At 41.7% G+C, this 23183-nt stretch overlaps 1 long non-coding RNA gene across 1 annotated transcript; it reads left to right on the top strand.

The window, feature by feature from the left end:
* Window positions 1-8955: 8955 nt before the first annotated feature.
* On the top strand, window positions 8956-22808 carry LOC116974009. Its single transcript, XR_004412250.1, has 3 exons — window positions 8956-9029; window positions 13530-13533; window positions 22796-22808. It is a non-coding gene; the product is annotated as an uncharacterized LOC116974009 (long non-coding RNA).
* The last annotated feature ends 375 nt before the right edge of the window (window positions 22809-23183 follow it).

Raw genomic sequence — 23183 nt, 5'->3', positions numbered from 1 at the left:
ATCACCCATAGTCAGTCATGACCTAGTGGGGCCTACTAAAGCAGTCCCAGCACTGAGCCTTGCGTTTACCCACTAATCACTGCCTGCCATTCTGAAAGGGACCCGTTAATCCCAACTCTTTGTTTCCTGTCTGCCAACCAATTTTCTATCCATGTCAGTACCCTATCCCCAATACCATGTGTTTCAACTTTGCCCACTAATCTCCTATGTTCGACCTTATCAAATGCTTTCTGAAAGACCAGGTACACTACATTCACTGGCTCTCGCTTGTCCATTTGCCTAGCTACATCCTCAAAAAATTCCAGAAGATTAGTCACGCATGATTTCCCCTTCATAAATCCATGCTGATGCAGACTGATCCTGTTACTGCTATCCAAATGACTCGGACCGATCCAGTTACTGCCATTTCATCTTTTATAATTGATTCCATCAGCTTCCCCACCACTGATGTCAGGATAACTGGTCTATAATTCCCTGTTTTCTCTCTCCCAGCTATCTGAAAAAGTGAGATAACTTTAGCTAACCTCCAATCCACAGGAACTGATCCTGAATCTATAGAACATTGGAAAACGGTGACCAATGCATCCACGATTTCTAGAGCCTCTTTCTTGAGTACCCTGGTTTGCAGACCATCAGGCCCTGGGAATTTATCAGCCTTCAGTCCCATCAGTCTACCCAACACCATTTCCTGCCTAATGTGAATTTCCTTCAGTTCCTCTGTCACCCGAAATCCTCTGGCCACAAGTAGATCAGGGAGATTGCATCTGTCTTCCTTAGTGAAGACAGATCCAAAGTACCTGTTCAACTCATCTGGCATTTCCTTGTTCCCCATAATAATTTCACCTGTTTCTGTCTTCAAGGGTCCAACTTTGGTCTTTACTAATTTTTTCCTCTTCACATACCTAAAGAAGCTTTTACTATCCTCCTTTATATTCTTGGCTAGATTACCTTCGTACCTCATCTTTTCTCCCCGAATTGCCTTTTTACTTATCTTCTGTTGCTCTTTAAAATTTCCCAATCCTCTAGCTTCCCACTCATCTTTGCTATGTTATACTTCTCTTTTATTTTTATACTGTCCTTGACTTCCCTTGTCAGTCACGGTCACCCCTTACTCCACTTAGAATCTTACTTACTCTTTGGAATGAACTGATCCTTCATCTTCTGTAGTATTCCCAGAAATAACTGCCATTGTTGTTCCGCTGTCGTCCCTGCCATGGTGTCTTTCCAGCTCCTCCCTCATGGCTCCATAGTCCCATTTGTTCAACTGTAAAACTGACACTTCTGATTTTCCCTTCGCGCTCTCAAATTGTAGATTAAAACTGATCATATTATGGTCACCACCTCCTAATGGCTCGAGTTCCCTTATCAAATCCAGTTCATTACACAACACTAAATCCAAAATTACCTTCTCCCTGGTAGGCTCCAATACAAGCTGCTCTAAGAATCCATCTCAGAGGCACTCCACAAACTCCCTTTCTTGGGGTCCAGTACCAACCTGATTTTCCAAGTCTACCTGCATGTTGAAATCTCCCAGAACAACCGTAGCATTACCTTTGCGACATGCCAATTTTAATTCTTGATTCAACTTGCATCCTATATCCAGGCTACTGTTTGAGGGCCAGTAGATAGCTCCAATCAGGGTCTTTCTACCCTTACAATTCCTCAGTTCTATCCATACTGACTCTACATCTACATAGTCTATGTCACCCCTCGCAAGGGACTGAATTTTATTCCTCACCAACAGAGCTATCCCACCTCCTCTGCCCACCTGTCTGTATTTTCGATGATTCACTTGAATATTCGGTTCTCAGCCTGGCCCTCTTGCAGCCATTTCTCTGTAATTCCCACAACATCATACTTATCAATTTCAAACTGAGCCTCAAGCTCATCCACTTTATTTATTTGTGTATTCATATATAATACTTTTAATCCATTACTCCCCTCACCTTTCAAATTGATTCCTATTTCACGGCCATACTCCCCTATCCCTTCCTGAGCCGTTAATTCTGGTTAACCCTGTATAGACAGTAGAAACATAATACAACCTCACACACTACCCACACACCTCATTAGACATCTCTAGGCTTTTCGGGAAGTATTGGCAGTTCCCATATTGGCCTTTATAGTTCACATCAGCACCAACAAAACCAGTGTAGGAGCATGTAATCTACAATCACAAGGGACTGCCTAAAGAGTAAGAATATTTTGCCCAAGAACCTCATACAACATTGTTTGCCTCCATGCTTCAGCTTCAGTAAGATTGCCACAATAAATGTTTGTTCTCCCTACTCGATTCACTACTCGACTGGCAGAGAAGAATCCACAGTACACTACAACAGTTTTAATTTTAAGCAGGCCTAAAGGATGAAGCAATATTCTTTGGAAACCTACTCTCACACTAGACTGCAGCAAAATGCACTTGGTTTATGAGAATAGTTCCTGCATGGGATCTCACATTATTTGACTCCGAAACACAATTGTGTCTCCAGAGTGATGCTGGCACAATTTCATCAATGCACAGCCAAAGCAATGTGGAAGTGACTAGCTGAATCAATCAATTATTCTGAAGTGAATTGAGTGTTTATTTTACATTTATTTCTGCAGTCTGATGATTTTAACAAAAATGTTAAAATCATCAGTAGCTTAAGAGTTTTCTTGGGGATTAGTTTAATTTTTCTGGTAAAGCAGAGAGGTTTTATTTAATTAAACTAACAGGAAGCCATTTTACCATAAAGACTCTCTTGCTTGTTAGAGATGCCTCTATAGAATGCCAAGATTGTCAATGCTGATGGAAAAGGTTTTTTCCCCACTGCTCTCTTGACCTCCAGCTTTTACTGAAGCCTGGTAATTGGATAGGAAGCACAAGTGATTGTTTCCATGAATGTTATATATGCCAGTTAGCCAAGAGTTTTGAGCCTGCCTACTTCTATTAATTTATTTTGATTCAATTACTGTGTGTCTGCTAATAATCTGTTTCTCTGGTCATTGTAATGAGATAGAAATGTTAAAAGTTTGTTTCCCTTCAAGAGAAAGCGGCATTGTTCAAAACTTTGAAGTGTACTGCAGCAGTATTGTTTGAGGGGTTAATTTTAACATTTGAGTTGATTTTTGCTCACCTGAATTGCTACAATAAAATGATCATTGCAATCATCCGTTCTTGAAATTGCTCAGTGGGAACCGGCTCACCAACTAGTCTTTTAACAGCAGTGACATTGTTAGAGGCACAATGATGTTAGCAAAACACGTTGCAATGCCTTTTTACCTTGTTTGTCAAAGGGCTTCTATGCAAGTGATCAGCAAGATAGCCATGTCACTTTGACTCTGATAATGTTTATGTTAAATGTTCATCTCATAAACATATTAAACAAAATATTAGTGCTTTGACATTGTTTGGTGAGACAAGAGCATAGCAATGATTTACAGACACTCTTCAGGGGTTTACCAATAACAGTCAGGCATCCTTCACATCAATATATGTCAAGTACAGCAATGGTTTAATAAATCTATGAAAATAACAGAGGAAGGAGTCTTATCGAAGAGCATGCATGCCACCATCATACCCTATAATTCCAAGGGCCAAGATAAAATTTAAATTTAGAGCTGCATAAACTAATTTTCAGAAGAAGTTGCTTTTGGCCAGGATTATGCCAAATGAGGGGAGAATTCACTTTTCACTGGCTGTATTAATATATAAAAGGTCATTGCAAGGTGCCAATTGTAAAAATAATTATTTGAATCCAAGTAGTACAATATAAACCTTTGCAAAATGGTGAGTCATTATAGCAGTTGCTACAGCAACTAGGCTGTATTATAACAAATTCTTAACTTTGTTACAATATTGACCCAATTCATGTTGTCAGGGAGAATAAAAAGGAACATCACTGTAGCATATTTTCATACCAAAGCATTATGCAATAGACAATGCATACCTTCAAAATCGCAGTGTAAAGTGCCCCACTACTCTTTTTAGTTCTACACTTCCATGATATAATGGGATTATTTGCAAAGTGATTAAGTTTTTTGCCTAGTATTAATTTGGAGATAAGCGTTCAAATCTTTCTTCAGCAGCTCTGGAAAATATTTTTTTTGTTAATTGAATAAACTAGAAATCCAAAGCAAAGTGGTAACAATAAAATTGCAGATTGTTGGAAAAGGGAATACTGCTCACCAGTTGAGTGACTGGCAACACCAATTCCAAGTGAAATGGTTACCCTCTTGATGAGATGCAAGCCTAGCTTTAGGTTGTTCAAATGGCTTTCACTGCTTAGAGACACAAAGTAACTCAGCGGGTCAAACCGCCTCTGCAGTCCGTCTGCGTTTTTATTATTTTATGTCTATGTTTTTATGTAGTTTTTGTTATTTTTTGTTGGGGTATGTGTGTGGGGTGGTTGGGGTGGTGTGGGGGGGGGGGGTAACTTTTAAATCTCTCCCTGCACGGGAGAACCGACCTTTTCTTTGTCGGGTCTCCGTTGTCGTTGGGGCTGCAATGAGGAGCGGCCTCCAACAGGAAGACCGGGGGCTCTGGTGCCGAGTACTCACCTCACCGTCGCGGAGCTGGCCGAGTCCGGAGCGGGTGGAGCTGTGGTGGTCGCTGCTGCGGCCCGACCTCCGGAGATCGGAGGCTGCAACTGCGGGTCTGGCGGACGGCGGCACCGGGAGCCCGCGGGTCCCTGCTGGGTGACCGCTTTTCAGGGATCCCGCAACGGCGACTTCTCCCGCCCGAGTTGCGGGGTTGAAGAGCTCCTGGAGCGGGGCCTTACATCATCGCCCCGCGCGGCTTGGAATGGCCGCGGGACTTTGCGAGCGCGCGCCAGGGGCTCTAACACCAAGCCTTGCATCACCCGGCGTGGCTTTAATGGCCACGGGACAATTCGCCATCGCCCGCCGGGGGCTTTGACTTTGACTCTGACATCGGGGGGGAGAGTGCAGTGGAGAGATAAGGTTTTTTGGCCTTCCATCATAACAATGTGATGGATGTTTATGTAAATTATGTTGTGTCTTGGGTCTATTTGTTTGTAATGTATGGCTGCAGAAACGACATTTCGTTTGGACCTCAAGGGGTCCAAATGACAATAAAATTGAATTGTATTGTATTGTATTGTACTGGAAAAAAAAAAAAGGATGAGTGAAAATTCAGGTCTGGACCCTTCTTCATTCGTTTTCTCCAGAGATGCTGTCTGATCCACTGAGTTACTCCAGCACTTTGTGTCTATCTTTGATATAAACCATCATCTGCAGCTCTTTGTTTCAACATTTGGCTTTCACTAATGTTGGCCACTCCTTAAAGGCTTCTGGCATTAACTGCCATTGAGTTTCTGATGCATCCAGCTAATCAACAGCACAATTAGCACTGCCTAATTGCTGAAATCATTATCAAGATCAAGGAGCAGAAGTTTGGCATAATGCCTACAATGCAATCAAAGGCTGCCGATTAATCCTTGTGCCTATTTTCAGCACATGTAGCATTTAGCTCCAATTACTTCCGGATTAAATAATAATTTGCATTATATATCGGGCAATAGTTAAAATAGGACAGTTGATCACAGGAGTGCCTATATCTGATATGCTTGAGAGAATATTTAAATGGTAATAATTTCCCTTCTTGGCTAGGCTTGGAATTGCATGCACATTACTATTTTTTAATCAAATTAGCCTGCTTCCACATTAGTGGAAAGACTTGTGTGTGAGAAACATTAGCAGGTGTAATGCTAATGGCAGTGTATGTATTGTTCCATGACATTACCTGCAAAAGTTTGGAATATTAAGTGTATTTACTATTGTTAATTGACCTTACTTACCATAACTATCCACTGTGGGGGGATGATTTTTTTTTTTTGTCTAACTGAAGTCTTGTAGGTCTGTGTCCAAGATGGCTGCCGTGAAGAGAGAGTGGACGCTGGCACGAATTGGTTGCCGCTGCTCTCTCTTCACACTGTGTTTTTGATTTTCTGTTTTTGGATTGAATTCTGTTTTTAATTTGTGTCATTGTGATGTCTTTAATTACTTGTTTTACTCCGATTATATGTTTTTATTCCGATTACTATGTAAGGTGTCCTTGAGATTTTGTATGAAAGGCGCCCATTAAATATAAAATTTATTATTATTATTATTATAACATAAAATAAGGTTGAAACGGGGCTTGCTGTCTCTCCCTGCAGGGGAATGCAACTTTTTTGTCGTATTCCCCTTCTCTGCCTCCGTCTGCGCTGAGGCCTAATGGCGGAGCTGGCGACCTCGGGACTCTGGAGGCAGAGCCCGCCAGGACTCACCCTGGGCTCGCTCTCGTGAGGACGGCCCGGCTCGGGGCTGGAACAGGGCTTCCGTGAGGGGCTGTGATGCTCCCGGGGGGCGGCCTGGTCCGAGGAAGGAACGGTGCTCCCGTCGGAGTGGCCGAGCTCGGGGAGGTGCGGCGCTCCCAGCCCGAGGGAAGAGCGGCGCCCATGTTTGGACGGCCCAGCCCAAGGGAGGAGCGGCGCCCATGTCGGGGCTGCCCGGCCCGAGGGAGGAGCAGCGCCCATGTCGGGGCTGCCCGGCCCGAGGGATGAGCGACGCCCATGTCGGGGCTGCCCGGCCCAGCCCGAGGGAGGAGCGGCGCCCATGTCGGGGCGGCCTGGCGCGAGGCTGAGACAGTAACGGCACTCACGTGAGGGCGATCTGGCTCGGGGCTGGAACGGTGCTCCAGTGGCTGGGACGGCGTTCTGGCGGCGGTGACCTGAGTCCGGGGTTCGGCCGCGGGCCAGCGGCTGTGTCAGCAGGACTGGTGGACGGCAGCTTCGACCACCCCGGGGCCGCGGTGTTTGAGCCGCGGGACTGTTTGCTACATCGCCCGGTGGGGTATCGCCTCAGCGCAGAGAGAGAAGAGGAGGGAAGAGACTGCAGCCCTAAGACTTTTGCCTCCATCACAGTGAGAAGGTGCTATGTGGACTCACTGTGGTGGATGTTAATATGTGTTTATTGCTGTTTTTTTATTGTATTGTATGTATGTATGACTGCAGGCACGAAATTTCATTCAGACTTCGGTCTGAATGACAATAAAGGAAACCCTGTAACCCCCTGTAACCCTGTAAGGTCACAATGGAGACAGAATAGACTGCAGATGCTGGAATTTTGAGCAGAGGAGGCCACTTGTCCCAATGCATCCATGCTAGCTCCCTAGAGGAATCCAATTATTAAGGGTTTGGACACGCTAGAGGCAGGAAACATGGTCCCGATGTTGGGCAAGTCCAGAACCAGGGGCCACAGTTTAAGAATAAGGGGTAAGCCATTTAGAACAAAGACGAGGAAACACTTTTTCTCACAGAGAGTTGAGAGTCTGTGGAATTCTCTGCCTCCGAGGGCAGTGGAGGCCATTTCTCTGGATACTTTCAAGAGACAGCTAGATAGGGTCATAAAGATAGCGGAATCAGGGGATATGGGGAGAAGGCAGGAAAGGGGTACTGATTAGGGATGATCAACCATGATCACATTGAATGGCGGTGCTGGCTCGAAGGGCTGAATGGCCTACTCCTGCACTTATTGTCTACTAGACTACATCACACGGGAGGGATGGTCCCCCAAAGCCTTCGGGGGGGAGGGGGGAGGTGCTTACTGGAGTAATAGTGTGGGTGTTGTGCGCTGAAGTGACTGGTTTCCAGAGGGCTAGTATGGACATTGTGGGCCGGATGGATTCTTGGGCTGGCGGCTCAGTCACAAACCTGTTGTGCTGGCAGCTCGCTCACTCACGGCTGGTGGGCTCGCAGCTGACTCACGGCTATTCCATGAAATTCCATGTCAAGCAGGGTGCAAGGGAATCAAATTCAAGTGCAGTTTCATACCATTTCAAGCTGGGTGCAAGGCCAGTAAAGACAGCGAGTTGTGACTTCTCTCTCCCCCATCTTGCATAGACTGAGCCACGCCCACACGTCCGGGTTTTAGCCTTCATGGCGTGATTGACTGGAGAGAGAATCTCAACATTTTTTAAACACTAATAACTCTTTTATTTTTCATCGATGGGAAAAATCCTTGGAACCTGATGAGCGGAGGTGGACTGAGTAAGATGGCCAAAAATCACAGCCATACATGGTGGCGCTTTTTCTAAAATCAATACAAAGCGCAAACAGAAAGTGGTCTAGATTAGACTTTTAATTATATAGAAGGCAAGACAGCTCTTATTAGACAGCTCTAATTAGGCAAGGCAGCTCTAATTAGGCAAGGCAGCTCGCTTTAGCACTTTCAAAACCAAAGGCAAGGCAGCTCGCTTTAGCATTTTCAAAACCAAAGACAAGGCAGCTCGCTTTAGCACTTTCAAAACGAAAGGCAAGGCAGCTTGCTTTAGCACTTTCAAAACCAAAGGCAACACAGCTTGCTTTATCACTTTCAAAACCAAAGGCAAGACAGCTCGCTTTAGCATTTTCAAAACCAAAGACAAGGCAGCTCGCTTTAGCACTTTCAAAACCAAAGGCAAGGCAGCTCGCTTTAGCACTTTCAAAACCAAAGGCAAGGCAGCTCACTTTAGCACTTTCAAAACCTAAGGCAAGGCAGCTCGCTTTAGCACTTTCAAAACCAAAGGCAACACAGCTTTCTTTAGCACTTTCAAAACAAAAGGCAAGGCAGCTCGCTTTAGCACTTTCAAAACCAAAGGCAGCTTGCTTTAGCACTTTCAATACCAAAGGCAACACAGCTTTAGCAATTTCAGACCAAAACACACTTTTGCATTTTCAAACTACATTTTCAAACCACATTAAGGCCACTGACAGTTCAGTAAAACCACTCACAGTTTAGTAGACATGTGTTCAACGTTATTCACAGTTCACAGAGAATTGCGACCTCTCCCTCTCCCTCTCCCTCTCCCCCATCTTGCAGAGAACTGAGGCACCTTCACACTACCGGCTTTTATAGTCCCTCCGGACATTTGCATGGCGAGCAAATCTCAACATTTTTTTAAACACTAATAACTCTTTTATTTTTAATTGATGGGAAATACACTCTTGTCCTCCGCAGAGGAAGGGGATTCTGAGTAAGATGTCCAAAAATCGCAGCCGTAAGTGGCTGTTTCCAAATCAACTCTTCACTAGTGTCTTCCCTCTTTTTATATACCACTGGCAGCAATCACTCCAGGATGTTTAATATTTACAGAAATAGTTCCATCATCTTTAGCCATAGATGTTGCACTTTGGCGAAATGCAGGCAATGCCTGACTGTGATACTGTTCCTTGATGGGATGCCAATGGCCTTATAGCTGATACATCCATTGTCCTTCTTCAACATGCCAGAAGTTACTGTCAGCATTTGGTATTAAGGATTTAGTATAAGAAGGTGTGGACTCCTCAAATTTGCTCCACTAATTAGTTTCATTACATCTGTCTGACTGTGTAGCCAGACATAGTTCCAATGTAATCTTTAAATTTGCCCATGACACTGCTGTTGTTAGATGAATTATGGGTAATGACTAGTCAGAGCGTAGGAGGGAGATTGATTGTCTATTTGAATGGTGCCAGAACAACAACCTTGCTCTGAACATTAGTAAGATCAAGGAGCTGACTTTAGAAGAAAGAAGCTGTGGATCCAAGAACCTGTTGTTGTTGATAGGTTGGTGGTGGAGAGAGTCAACAACTTCAAGTTCATGGGTGTGAATATCTCTGAAGATCTGTGCTGGACTCGGCACATTGTTGCAATCATAATGAAAGTCCATCACCATCATTACTTCCTGAGAAGATTGTGAAGATTTGTTTCATCAACAAATACTCTTTTGAACCTCTACAGGCTGCATCATGACCTAATTAGGTACTTTGTTGTGTTTAAGAAGGAACTGCAGATGCTGGAAAATCAAAGGTAGACAAAAATGCTGAAGAAACTCAACGTCGCCTATTTCCTTCGCTCCATAGATGCTGCCTCACCCGCTGAGTTTCTCCAGCATTTTTGTCTAATTAGGTACCTCGAACGCCCATGAATGAAAAAATATTACAAAATGTTGTGGACACCACCTGGTCCATTATGGGAACAGACCTCCCCACCATCGAAAGAGCCAGCATTATCAAGATCCCAATCTACCCTGGCCATGCTTTCATTTCACTCCTTCATGTTGGAAGTAATAACTTGTGGCAACCTTGTTCAAAAACAGTTTCTACCCAACAACTATCAGGCTCTTGAATACTACAAACTAACTAACTATCCATGTGTTCTTCAGTGAAACAGGTCTGGGTTTATCCTGTGACAGAGAAACATTGTTACTAGATGTTCCCTTTTGGTTGGCAAATTACAGTGATATTGTGCCTCTGTTCGACTGCAGTGAAAGTTCAGGTTGGTTCATGGAATGACAGTGATGTGGGCTGTGTCACATGGACTTGGATGTAGCAGTTTTCAGTGCCTGTGCAGATACAGTCTGAAGAATGGTCTCGACCCAAAACGTCACACATTCCTTCTCTCCAGAGATGCTGCCAGTCCCTCTGAGTTATTCCAGCTTTTTGTGTCTATCTTCAGTTTAAAACAGCATCTGCAGTTCCTTCCTACAGATACACTCATTGTTGGAAATAAATATCCTCATTTGGAAATAATTGTCTCTTTCCACTGTGCTTATAGGATCACATTGTTGAAGCAGTTCCCACAACAGCAATGCAGGAGCTGTGGCACCACACATATTGCAGCATCTCAGGACGGTATCTTCATCACACTTCATAGTCATTAGAGATAAGCATTAAATGTTAACTTCCCAATGATGTCTATTACCCATGAGTAGGCACGACTAATGAGAAAGCAGAATCCCCACAGTGTTAAAGTTCTCATATTGCTATCTCACTGTTACTGATCTACATTACTTGTCAGTTAATCACCACCAGTAAAAAAAAATGAACACTAGACCATTATCATGTTGTTGTTTGTAGGAGTACATTACTTATCAGTTTGTTGTCTTGTTTCTTTCAGTGCAATCATAACACAGTGTTAACACTGTCGCCCAGTCTGCCCAGGCCTACGTGATCTCCCAGTTGCTTAACACTTTAACTCTCCTTCCCATTCACATGCTGACCTTTCTGTCCTGGGTCTCCTCCACTGTCAGAGTGAGGCCAAATGCAAATTGGTGGAAAAACACCTCATTTTTCTTGGGCAGTTTACAACCCAAGCATATCATAATTGATTTATCTGACTTTGAGTAAACCTTGCTTTCCCTCTCTCTCTCCTTCTCTCCCCCACCCTAGTTCTCTAACTAGTTTTAATATTTGTATGTCTTGTTGTCCCCTTGCCCTCAGCCAACAATGCCATTCCACATTTTGTTCATCGTTTGCTTTGATTGGTCATTTTCAGACCTTCATTCTCTTTGTACCCTTCCATATCTCAAGCTTCCCTCTCCCCTGACACTCAGTCTGAAGAAGGGTCTCGACCTGAAACATCACCCATTCCTTCTCTCCAGAGATGCTGCCTGTCCCGTTGAGTTACTTCAGCATTTTGTGTCTAACTACATTAAAAAGATCTTGTTGGCCATAAGATACTTTGAGACATCCGCAGATCAGGAATGATGCTAACTGGATGTAAATATTTATTTTGTTACTTAAAACTTGTAGATAGTGACTACTATCTGGCGGTGCTGGCTCAAAGGGTCGAATGGCCTCCTCCGGCACCTTTTTTCTATGTTTCTGTGTTACTTCTGAGACCTTGAGTTAAACCATTTATCACATAGTATATCTGATGCACTGGTGGGGAAATTCGAATCAACCCTAATCAACCCTCTGCCAACATCACAGTCAAGGCATACTTAAAGAACTATTGCCTTTTGGTGCCCCATCGTCATCTTGGTAGAATACTATAATTGGGAAATCTTACCATTTAAATAGAAACTTTCATTTAAAAAAATAATATTATGCCATCACTTCTACAAGACCAATGATTGATGATTAAAAACTTTTAAGAATCTTCATTTTGTGTGCAACATTGCAGGATATAATGCAGAAAGAAAGCAGGATTTTTTATTTTGAGATTGTTTTGGTGAAAAGCAATTTTAGAAATATATAGCTTGATTTCTTTTTTTACCCGTGGTAAATAAGAAAGTTGAGCTTTGCATACTTTGAACCTTTTAATTCCAGTATGACTGGCCATGACAATGCTAATCTTGATAATAATACAATTTAATTGAATCCCATTATTTCGCTCCATGAATGTAATACATGGAAAAGTTCTCCACTGTCAGTAACAAGGACAGTGAACTGACAGAGCAGTCCTTCTGGTCGTTATTGGCTAAATTTAAGACACCATAAAATGGAGGATCCCTGCACTTGTCAGAATTGCTTAACCCTTGTCAGCTGAACTTTACTGGCTTTGATTGGCGCCAGCCAGTCTAGGCTCAGACTGATATGCAGGATGGTAAGGAGTCTAGGTGTTCTCCATGTTTCTCCTAAATTGATAACATGTATAGTGGTTTTGCAAACTAACCTTAAATGCATCATTTCTATTGGGTCGCTGCAAAAGCACTGTAAAACAGTAAACATAATGTTGCAAGATGGTCATCCTATTAATTGATGATTGGTCGAACTGTTGAGACTTGGAGAAATGTTTTGATTCCCAGGGCACATGTTTCAATGCTTGTTCTTGGTTGCTTCCTTTGAGAGCTTTCTTTCTTATACAATGTATGCACTGTTGTATTATTGGGTTAGGGAAATGCCTGTAATGAGGTTAATCGATATCTGTAATTGGGTTATTAAGAGACCACCCCCATGTGGTTTGGCCCCTTGAGATCCCGGGACATATAAATGTCCGCTACCATGAGGCTCAGCGTCGATCCTCTGGGAGACCGCTTGGGACTGCGTGAACTTCTGGAGTGTCTCTGTTTGAGCCAGGCCTAGAGGGCTTGAACAGGGAGACACGAGGATCAAACCCACGGTGGGATAGGTACAGTAGTTGAACTGTGACACGCTTTTGGAAAAATAAAATCTAGTTGATTCAAGTGCTTGATTCAGTGTTTTTACTGAAACTAGACTGGGGTGAAGCTTAGAAATGAGCAATTATCATTGGGGGCTTGTCCGGGATCTCAAAACACCACCAAACACAAGTTTGTGATCAAGGGTGTTTAGCTGTTTCGATAGCAAATGCAGAAATCGGGCCCACGGTGCAGTTTCCGCATTGATTTTTGGCACTTCATGAGTCGGAGTGGATCGATCATTCGTGGGTTTGGGAAAGGGTCTAATCGAGATCATTAGAAAAGAGTCTAGCAAGCACGGGGGAGTGGTTAGCATGCCATTGGGTTGGAGGCCCATAAAACCAGGCTGTGGCTAGAGGCCCTGCTGGGGTTGGGTTAGAGGCCCTTTCCTCGGTTAGAGGCCCTCAACTTTAGTCGTAGTTGGCAGACTGCAGCAGCTTTAACGAGAGCCAAACGCGCATCATCGGGTGAGGGATGGCCCAGGGTTAGACTTGGTATCCGAATTGGTGGGGTATTAAAATACAGGTCTTGCCTTCGATTGGATCATTGCCGGGAGCGCAAATTGAAAAGGTGCGCTCTGAAAACGACATCGATAACTCACAGCGCGAAGCGGCTAGGAGCTGGATCCTCAGTGCTTAGCAGAGAGGTGTGTCTGTGTGTAGGTATCTGAGTCTCTCCCTGAAGTGACGGACGAAGAGCCTCGAGAAGGTACCGGGCTTGGACAGACAGAGTATAGATTGGCCGGAATACTCCAGTCCATTCAAGAATTCAACTGGGCAATTTTAGTTTGATTCGAGAATCCACATAGTAAGGGAGATACGCACTAAAATTAGGAGATCGAGTTTGAGTCTATATTTGCTAAACCAAATTTTCAAATACTGGATTTCATATTGAAGTTCTGCCAGTAAGGTGGAATTCAAATTCCTGTATATAGAACTTCGAAGTTGGTGCATGTCCGTGATCGATTCCGAATAGCGGCTGATCAACAATGAATAGTAACCCTCTGGTCGATTGTTGATTAGTACCTGATAGCGAAGAGTACCTGAGAGATGGGAGCCTCCTTACTTGTCGAATAGTCATCCGAAAAGCGAAGGGTACCCCTAATTCTGTCGAACTTAGTGAGGAGGGATAGTTGTCCCCCTATAGAAGTCCAGACTTAGCAGAAGGATAGTAATATTCGGGAGAAAAAGTAATCATTTAAGGAATAGTACCCCTCAGCAAAGAGTAAACTAGGAAGGGGAAAATCTTCGGTATCAGAGGGAGAGGTTCACTGCGTGATAACAGCTTGATGCAGCGTTGAGATCGAGTATTCGTGAATTGTGCGCTGGTGCTTGAAATCATTTTGTAAATTGAGAAAATTTAGCTTTCCATATTGTCATAGGATCTGGATTTTGTAAATATTCTCAGGTAAATAAACTTAGAGTATAGTAAGAATTAACAGTTAAGATTTAGATCGTGTTAAGTTCGCAGACCGTCATTTGTGTTGCTGCTTCTGCGAGTGTTTACAGATTTAAACAATTGAAATGAGAGTGTGCTTAAATTAGATATTTGTATTTGTTTGGATCGTATTGTGAAGATCTGAATCAGGGTGGTTCGATCAGGGGTTGTACTCCTTCAATCATTGCATCAGGGGAGGAGTCATCCCGCTGATTGATTGAGCCACAAGGAGGATTTTTCTTGGAGTGCATGATTTGTAATGTGAATGTTTTTGATTTGTGCTGAAGTGTGGTTATGTATACTTCTGATGTGGACTAATTTCCTTTTTGTGTTCAATTTTGCTCACGTGTTTAGAGTTCATTTGCATGCGTTCAGAATAAGATTGGGGATAGGAGACGGTAGTCGAGAACGTATGTGAATGTGATTGGTTGTTTCTTGGAGCATTTTGATTTGAAAATTGTCTGAAACGGCTTTGTTAATTTCGAAATTAGAAAGGGAAATTGTTACGAGGTGTGAGTAGTTTAGAATTGCTTCCTTATCCAACAGAATGGGAAACCATGCAAATAAAGATATGACTGCTGACTCAGAAAGTCCTCTGCAAGAAATATGCAGTGAATTTCCACAAAAAGCCGATCGATTGAGAATCCTTTCCAGATCATTAAATAGAGAAATAGGGAACGCATTGTGGCTCCGAGGGGGCATAGAGACAGAAAAGGGATTAAAATACATTGAGCAGATTATATTGTAGTGCAGCGATAATACAGAGGCACAGAAATTAATTGAATTGTGGAGAAATTATTACGAGGAACAGAAAGAATAGCAAGTTAGAAGGAAGCAACTCTAAAATGTGGGATAGTGTTAGAAGATACCAAAGCTTTTGACCCTCCAGGTAGCCTAAGGGAATAGCCTGAGAGTATTAACAATAAAGTGTGAAATAAATCTTTCACAGAAAGACTGTCATATAACCATATAACCATATAACAATTACAGCACGGAAACAGGCCATCTCGGCCCTACAAGTCCGTGCCGAACAATTATTTTCCCTTAGTCCCACCTGCCTGCACTCATACCATAACCCTCCATTCCCTTCACATCCATATGCCTATCCAATTTATTTTTAAATGATACCATCGAACCTGCCTCCACCACTTCCACTGGAAGCTCATTCCACACCGCTACCACTCTCTGAATAAAGAAGTTCCCCCTCATGTTACCCCTAAACTTCTGTCCCTTAATTCTGAAGTCGTCCTCTTGTTTGAATCTTCCCTATTCTCAAAGGGAAAAGTTTGTCCACATCAACTCTGTCTATCCCTCTCATCATTTTAAAGACCTCTATCAAGTCCCCCCTTAAGCTTCTGCGCTCCAGAGAATAGAGACCTAACTTATTCAACCTTTCTCTGTAACTTAGTTGTTGAAACCCAGGCAACATTCTAGTAAATCTCCTCTGTACTCTCTCTATTTTGTTGACATCCTTCCTATAATTGGGCGACCAAAATTGTACACCATACTCCAGATTTGGTCTCACCAATGCGTTATACAATTTTAACATTACATCCCAGCTTCTATACTCAATGCTCTGATTTATAAAGGCTAGCATACCAAAAGCTTTCTTTACCACCCTATCTATATGAGATTCCACCTTCAAGGAACTATGCACGGTTATTCCCAGATCCCTCTGTTCAACTGTATTCTTCAATTCCCTACCATTTACCATGTACGTCCTATTTTGATTTGTCCTGCCAAGGTGTAGCACCTCACATTTATCAGCATTAAACTCCATCTGCCATCTTTCAGCCCATTCTTCCAAATGGCCTAAATCACTCTGTAGACTTTGGAAATCCTCTTCATTATCCACAACACCCCCTATCTAGGTATCATCTGCATACTTACTAATCCAATTTACCACATCTTCGTCCAGATCATTGATGTACATGACAAACAACAAAGGACCCAACACAGATCCCTGAGGCACCCCCACTAGTCACCTGCCTCCAACCCGACAAACAGCCATCCACCATTTCCCTCTGGCGTCTCCCATTCAGCCACTGTTGAATCCATCTTGCTACTCCTGCATTTATTCCCAACAGTTGAACCTTCTTAACCAACCTTCCATGAGGAACCTTGTCAAAGGCCTTACTAAAGTCCATATAGACAACATCCACTGCTTTACCCTCGTCAATTTCCCTAGTAACCTCTTCAAAAAATTCAAGAAGATTAGTCAAACATGACCTTCCAGGCACAAATCCATGTTGACTGTTCCCAATCAGACCCTGTTTATCCAGATGCTTATATATATTATCTCTAAGTATCTTTTCCATTAATTTGCCCACCACTGAAGTCAAACTAACAGGTCTATAATTGCTAGGTTTACTCTTAGAACCATTTTTAAACAATGGAACAACATGCGCAGTACGCCAATCCTCGGGGACTATTCATCCATAAGTCTTAAGTGCGAGGACCCGATGGTTGGCACTGGTTATGAGGGGGATGATAATGATGATTATTTAGGAGACTGGGAGTGTGTTAGAACTAGAAATTCAGGTCCACCACATTATTCACCTTATGATCCCAATACCTCAACTGCACATCGTGGAGTTCATAATAGGAATAGAGAATTAAATCCCAAAGCACAAACTTTCTTGACTCCGACCGATCTGTCCATTACAGACAGTCGTAGAGTTCACTGTACCAGAAGCCAAACTAAAAAAAAGACTACATTAGTTATGGAAAAAGAAGAGCATGCCCCTAGACAAATTGAACGAGCAGTTAAGGAAGGAAAGAAATAATTTAGAAAGTACCGTGAACCCCATGGTGAAGGGGAAGATACATCTGTGTGTGAGACCATAATTGAAGAGGCTGAGGTAGATCCGGAAGCTAAACAAACAACCCTTAGACAGTTCCCTGTAAAGGAAATGCCTAATCCTTCTTTTGATCCAGCCAATGCAGTAAATGCAAATAATCCCCTTACAATTATAGTCTATTCCCAATGGAAGCCTAATGAGATGATGGCTATTTTAAATCAAATACCCAATCGTAGAAAATCACCCGCTTCTTTTGTGGATCACTTAAGAACTACAATGTGCGTTTATCACGCTGATTCCCGGGATTTATTGGCGGTGATCCAGCAAATAATTACCCCTAGTGAGCATACCAGATTCCTAATAAATTTAGGACATCCGTTGCATGAAGCTCTTGCAAATATAATAGCGGACAATGGAGCAAGGGAGGAAGCTGTTTTAACAGCTCTTGCCAACACCCTTCAGAAACCAATCGATTTGGCCAGAATATTAGATGGAAGACCAAAAATGGGAGAAGAAGCGGATAAGTTTTTAGAGCAATTTTCTGAATTATATATGGATCAATCGGGTGACTTAAATTACGGGAATGGAGCAAATTCCCCTCAATATTGTGCCATCTTACTGAAATGTCTTCCCACCAATATAGCAGAAGCCATTAAGACTAATAACATGGACTGGAAAGCATATAGTGCCAGTCAAATGGCCAGGGCTGTAAGATATCATTGGAAGGAAATAAAGACGCAGGATAGCCCGCATGCAGTAAAACCAAGATTTGAATATGTGATTAGAAAATAAAAACCAAAATTTGACATAACCAAAATTCGACTCTGAATCATGGATCCCTAGAGTACCAACAAACTATGGGCTGGAAGAAGTTAGAGTTCTGGAATATCCTGACTGATGTTATAGGGAAGCATCTGTCGTAGAACCAGTCCTCCAAAGACCAGGGTTAAGGACAGGCCGGCCACCAGGAATGAGCCAGTGTTATTGTTGCGGGGTAGGTCACTGGAGTAGGGGGTGCCCAAGTAAAGAAAGGAACGACAGAGGGGGTCATCGAAGAAATCTCCAAGAACAAAGAGAATGGAGGGATCAACAGGATTCTAAAGAGCACAGAGGAAACAGGCAGGAAAATCAGGAGCCAAGGGGACAAATCTCTTTTTCTCAGAGTAACCCATTTACACACCTTTGATTAGCAAACCTGGTAGTGACTGGATGCAAGTCTGATGAGGACCCTATGTTGTCTCTACAGGTTAAAGGTAAAATCTGCACTTTCCTAGTAGACACAGGCGCATCCATGTCATCTCTTCAATCAATTTACAATTTACCAGAATCAAGAGAACTTCATAATCTGTCCGGGTTTCAAGGACAAATTTTCCAGTATCCCGTCTCTGAGCCAGTCGAAGTAGTATATGGAGGAAAGACAATCAAACATAGGTTTGTGATAACCACTGGATGAGATTGCAACCTGATGGTGAGAGATTTACTCTGTGCTTTCCAACTAAATATAGAATGTGGCGATAGAGGTATAATAGTGACCCCCCTGGACCTCTGCATGACAATGTTACTCCATAGTGACCCCTCAATATTGGTCCTTAGATCTGGACGAAGAATCCCCACTTCACATTACACTGGCTTACGATAGACGTGGAAAGAACAATGAGCTGGAAAACGTATTTAAATCATATGAAGGACAGGAATGGGAAATAGAAGTATTGGTATGAGTGGATGGGAAAGAGGGAGCTACCGAATATGCTAATATACCAGCACGATTATGGAAAAGAACTGACGAGGCTGCTCCACACATCACTCGAAAGGTGAACTTCACGGCTAGAGCTAAAGACCTAGGAACGATGGTGAGAAAGGCAAACCCGAATAATTATCAAAAGCAAAATTTGTCTAATCAATATGTTGTTGAGTTTTACCAGGCCCCAAGGAAGGTTGTTGCCCACTTACGTCATCATCTGGCGAGAGAGGTATACGAGTATGTGGACCCTCAAGTATGGGCAGAGCACACGGCCCTGGTAGGATGCATGAACATTAATTCCATCTGTGTAGCTCTCCAGAAAGGGGTCACACTTACTTCAATCCAACAATATCCATTGAAACTACAGGCCATCAGCAGCGTAAACAAATTAATTCAGGGTTTACTAAAACAACAAAAATAGGTGAAGTGCCAATCTATCTGTAACAACCCTTTTCTTGCCGTTCCAAAACCGGTAAAGGAGGGTCAATATAGACTCGTACAAGACTTAAGGGAAATCAATTCTGTTGTAGAATCACTTCATGCCCTAGTGCCAAATCCTGCCCATATCCTAGCCCAAATACCGGCTGAAGCCAAAGTCTTTTCAATAGTCGGCTTTCAACATGCATTCTTTTCTCTTCCTCTTCATGAAGACAGCCAATATTTGTTTGCCTTCACCTATAGATGAGAAAAACATTTTTCACACAGAGAGTGGTGAATCTCTGGAACTCCCTGCCACAGAAGGTAGTTGAGGCCAGTTCATTGGCTATATTTAAGAGGGAGTTAGATGTGGCCCTTGTGGCTAAAGGGTTCAGGGGGTATGGAGAGAGGGCAGGTACAGGATACTGAGTTGGATGATCAGCCATGATCATATTGAATGGCGGTGCAGGCTCGAAGGGCTGAATGGCCTACTCCTGCACCTATTTTCTATGTTTCTATGTTTCTATGGGCCAACAATATACATGTACCTCGTTGCCTCAAGGATTTTTCAACTCGCCTACTTTATTTTCCAGGTGTCTGCAGGATCAGCTAAGTACTTTAAAGTTTAAAATGAATTCAACATTAGTGTAGTATGTTGATGACCTATTGGTGGCTAGTAAAGATGAATCCAGTAATCGGGAAGGCACTGCAGAACTACTAAATCATCTAGCTGATCTAGGATATGTGGTCTCCCCATCAAAAGTACTGGTAGCTCAGGAGAAAGTAACATTTCTATGAATTATAATTTCGGCCACCGAAAGAAGTCTTGAGAAGAGCTGACTCGAAACTATCTGCAAATTTCCAGTCCCAAAAGAAGCCAAATAGATGAGGCAATGGCTGGGCATGGTTAATTATTGTAGACCTTGGATTCCAAATATAGCTCTAAAAACCAAGGAACTGACACCCTATACCAGCAAGGAGGGTGAATTTAAATTAACAAAGAAAGCACAGGAAGCATTTGAGAATCTTTATTTATTTATTTATTTTTAATTATTAGAAGCAAATGTCCAAAAATATAACCAACGGCATATGAAATAATACAGTTATTGTACAGCTTCAATTTTTAACTTTTAGCTATAGTTAGAAGAAAAGAAAGGAGAAAAAGCAAGAAAGAAAAAAAGTGAAGTGTGCAAAGATAGAACCCCCTAGACTACCAAAGTGATGTAGCCAAAGAGTGAATAAATGAAAGAAAGAAGAAAGGAATAGAAAAAATAAAAAAAATAAAAAGACAAAAATAAAAAGAAAGAAAAAAGTGGTGATATACCTGCCTCGCATCCCTCCCCACCCATCACCCAACCCATAATTAGATTTAACTCCAAAATTGTGTTGTACCATACTATCCTTGTAATAAATCAATGAGTGGCGTCCATGTCTTCGAAAAATGATCTGGTTTTTCTGCTAAGACAACTCTAATATTTTCAAGATGTAGTGCCTCAGACATGTTTGTAATCCACATTTTAAGAGTAGGGACAGATGTATGTTTCCAAAATTTGAGTATTCGTTTTTTCGCCGTTATCAGGCCATAATTAAGGAAACATCTTTGAAATAATGATAGCTCAGACATACTGACATACCTAGAATAATCAATTCCGTGTCGGGGTCCAGTTTTGTTTTTAGTGTTTTTGAAAAAATTTCAAAGATTCCTCTCCAAAAATTATGTAACTTTATACAAGAGGCAAAGGAATGTGTTATAGTTGCTTCCTGAAGGAGACATTTATCACAAATAGGAGATACATTTAGAAAGATCCTATTCAGTTTAGACTTTGAATAATAGAGTCTGTGCAGTATTTTAAATTGAATTAACGAATGCCTAACGTTAATCGAGCAATTGTGTATATATAGATTTTCTTCCCTTCAGTCTTTTAGAATTTTAAGGCCAAGTTCATCTTCCCAAGCTCTTCTAATTACTTCTGATGATGGGATTTCTATATTTAAAAGGGTGTTATACAGATATGATATTAACTTGTTTGACTCCGTGTTTCTATTCATACATTCATCCAATATGTGCGGCAACAAAGATTGGTAGTCTTGGGTATATGATTTCAGATAGTCTCGAATTTGAAGGAATCTGAAATATTGATTACCTTTCAGGTGATATTTCGACTGTAATTCTTGAAATGAGAGAAGAGTTCCCATCTCATAAAGATCTCTGAGTTTTTTGATTCCTAATCTTTCCCAATATGCGAACGTTCTGTCTAAAATAGATGGCTTGAACGAAGGATTATTGGCAATTGGTGAAAGAAGAGATACATTTCTCAGTTTAAGGGTTGACTTCACGTCTCCAGATTCGTAAAGTACTGTGGATAATCGGCTTTTTCTCATATAGCGTTTTCTTCAAATTTATTGGAGAGAGAAGAATCGCGCCTATATTAAAAGGTGAACAATCCTCTCTCTCCATTATTAACCACTTTACCTGTTGCCCTGTATTGTCCAACCAATATATTACATTTTTAATATTCGTTGCCCAATAATAGTATAAAAAGTTGGGGAGAGCCAATCCACCAGTTTCTTTGGGTTTACACAGGTGCCGTTTATGAATTATATGTGTTTTATAATCCCAAATAAAGTTTGTAATCAGAGAATCCAGTTTTTTGAAAATATATCGGTATTGATTGGAATAAGTACAGGATTTGTGGGAGGAAGATCATCTTTATAGCATTTATCCTGCCTATTAGAGATATCGGAAGTGTTTTCCAAAATTGAGTAAGAGCATTTAATTTAGTAACTAAAGGAGGAAAGTTTGCGTTAAATAGAGAAGTATATTTTCTGGTTACCTGAACACCCAGATATTTGAATTTTTGAATATTTGAATTTTTCCATAGAAATTCTGAAAGGGAATTTTAGGAGGTGTGTCGCTCTTGACGTTTTATTGACATAATTTCACTTTTGTTCCAGTTTATTCTATCTCATGACAAGGAACCAAATTACTCTATAAGATTTAAGATACTTGGAATGCTAACTTGGGAATTGGTGATATATAATAATACATCATCTGCATTTAATGATGTTTTATTATTGGAGTATTTAGTGTTATAGCCGTGTATGTTCGGATGTACTCTTATACTTTCTGTTAGAGGTTCAATCGCTAGGGCAAATAACAGGGGTGATAATGCACATCCCTGTCTATTGCCCCTGGATAACTGAAATTTAGGTGAGAGTATATGGTTAGTCAGTATTCTGACAGTCGGCTTATCATATAACAGTTTTATCCATGAGATAACATTTTCTCCCAACTTAAATTTTTGCAATTCTGTAAAAATATATTTCCATTCTACTTGATCAAATGCTTTTTTCTGCATCTAATGAAATAATTGATAAGTTTTTTTATCGTCCTGTGTGAGTACATTATGTTAAACAGGCGTCTCAAATTGTTAAACGAGTGTCTCTTGGGTATAAACCCAGTTTGATCCGAGTGTATTAATTTATTAACGTATGTCCTTAATCTTCTTGCAAGAGTTTTTGCTAATATTTTCTGATATGTATTTAACAGGGCGATTGCTCTGTATGATCCCGTGTCTTCCAGATCTTTATCTTTTTTGGGTATAAGTGTAATAGTTGATTCAGCTAGGGTTTGTGGTAATGTCTGTTCTTTAAATGCATATATATAAAGGTTGTGTAAACACGGGGAAATTACCTCGTAAAATCTTTTAGAAAATTTGTTACTAAACCCGTCTGGTCATGGTGTTTTGCCATTCTTCAATGAATTGATTGTCTCTTATATTTCTTTAATTGAAATCTGTGCTCCTCATTCATCTTGTTCCACCGGATTAAGTGTCGGAAGATTACAGTTATCAAGAAAGTTTGTAATTTTTCTCGTTTCTGTTGATGTTTTGGATTTATATAA

The sequence above is a fragment of the Amblyraja radiata genome, chromosome 6 (assembly GCF_010909765.2).
Source record: "Amblyraja radiata isolate CabotCenter1 chromosome 6, sAmbRad1.1.pri, whole genome shotgun sequence".
Classification (NCBI taxonomy): Eukaryota; Metazoa; Chordata; class Chondrichthyes; order Rajiformes; family Rajidae; genus Amblyraja; species Amblyraja radiata.
This window is presented reverse-complemented; position numbering and strand designations above follow the sequence as displayed.